Source organism: Acanthisitta chloris, unplaced genomic scaffold (assembly GCF_000695815.1).
Source record: "Acanthisitta chloris isolate BGI_N310 unplaced genomic scaffold, ASM69581v1 scaffold2597, whole genome shotgun sequence".
Lineage (NCBI taxonomy): Eukaryota > Metazoa > Chordata > Aves > Passeriformes > Acanthisittidae > Acanthisitta > Acanthisitta chloris.
Window position 1 is genome coordinate 17749 of NW_008681867.1, and position 1674 is coordinate 19422.

The 1674-nt window shown below is 47.4% G+C and overlaps 1 protein-coding gene across 1 annotated transcript in view; it reads left to right on the forward strand.

Annotated features, from left to right (window-relative positions):
• The window catches only part of STEAP3 (STEAP family member 3, metalloreductase), a 9256-nt gene that overhangs the window by 6883 nt on the left and 699 nt on the right, over positions 1-1674 (forward strand). The window lies entirely within an intron of this gene.

The following is a 1674-nucleotide window of genomic DNA, read 5'->3' on the forward strand; positions in this document are numbered from 1 at the left end:
TGAAATAAAAGCTGTAGAGGAACAAACTGATTATCTTCAGCTCTGACATCTCTGCCATGCACAGAGCTCTCCTCAGGCTGACTCTGAATGCTCCCTCTGCCCAGGGCAGAAAGCATCTGCTGCCCCTGGACTTCACTCTGTCTCCTTTCCCACTGCCCTGCATTACATCTCTGCTCTGCCAGATGAGTCCCAAGCTGGTACTTCCAACCTTTTGCCACCCAAGGATTTTTTTTGCCTGTTGGAGAGAAGGTCAACCAATAAATAGTGGATGATCTGTGGGTCAGGTCCTGCTGTTAGGTCTAACTGCGACCATGGCATATTGCAGCAAACTCCTTAATTTTCCAAGTGCAGCTAGTCTTGACCCTGTTTGGGTTTGCTGATTGTTACCACTTTGGTTTAGGACTTGGACATGGCTTCTGGTAAGGACATCTGTCCCAGAAAGAAAGGATGGGTGTGGGGATGCACACAGGACTGAGGCTCACAGGTCTGTTCCTGACTCCTGACCTTGAGTCATGCTGAGCTGTAACACAGAGAAGAGTTCCCTGCCTTGGCAAGTGCAATATGGGTGAAATCTTGGCAGGACTCAGTGACACCCACATGACTGCCTGATAGATGTTGTAAAAGAGAAGTACCTAGATCTGGTAGCACATTTTAGAGCTCTCTTTCTGTCCCCTGCCCAGTCCTCTCAGCTGCCTAAATCACTAGCTATGAAGTTTAGAGAAGTCATGGGCTAGATTTTTGGTAACAACATGGAACATTTTTAAAAGTTGTCTTGGTTTTTAAATTGTTTGCCAGCAATCAAAAATAGGGAGGGAAGGTTTGAATTGAGTAGTTTTCCAGATTAGACTGTTTTTTCAAAAGAAAATGGTGAGTTCTTCCTCCCATTTTGCCCTGGTCCCTTGTTTCTCTGCTGTGTCCTCTTTCCTAGACATACCTTCAGGAGTATTGTGTTTCTTACTGATCTCCAACTAGCTGCATGAAGACAGATACTTTGACTTGTAAAGGCTTCCTTCCCTAAGTTAGGGACATCAGCAGCAAAATTTTCCCTGTCTAGGCATCTTGAAATTTGGTTGTAATCGCAGGCTGGGACCAAACATTCAAAGTAGGGCAGCAGAGCAATATGCTACACCTGAGCTTTTCTCTGAAAATACAGCAGCAAAGAGATGCCTCTGGGAATGAGTGCCTGGCTGCTGCTGAGTGCCAGCAGGAGCTGCCAAGCTTGGGAGCCACCACCTCTGATGCTGGCAGCAAGCCACCAGTGAGGGAAACACAGTTTAAAACATCTCTTTGAGAGCAACCCTCCGAGGGAGCTGGAAATATTCTGGAGAGATGTTGTCTCTGTGGGTGCTTGGGAGCATGAAATTGGGGGAAGTTCTTGTCTGTACCACAGGGACTGGGTTCTTGCTGCCTCCCTGAGTGGATAAAGGGCTCTTGACAACCCATTTCAAGAGCTTAGTCAAACAATCCTGATGGTCTGACTCAGGAACTAACACAGATCTCTAGGACAGAGAGTACTTGTGTCCCCACAACCTCATTTTCCTGTACATGACTCCAGTTACCTGATGAGAAGCTACAGCTTCACCAACTTCTGATGGTGCCAGCTGTGGGTCCAGAGCCAGGACACTGATGCTTCATCCTGCTAGTCAGCAGCCTCTTGCCAGCCACAGGCCAGCA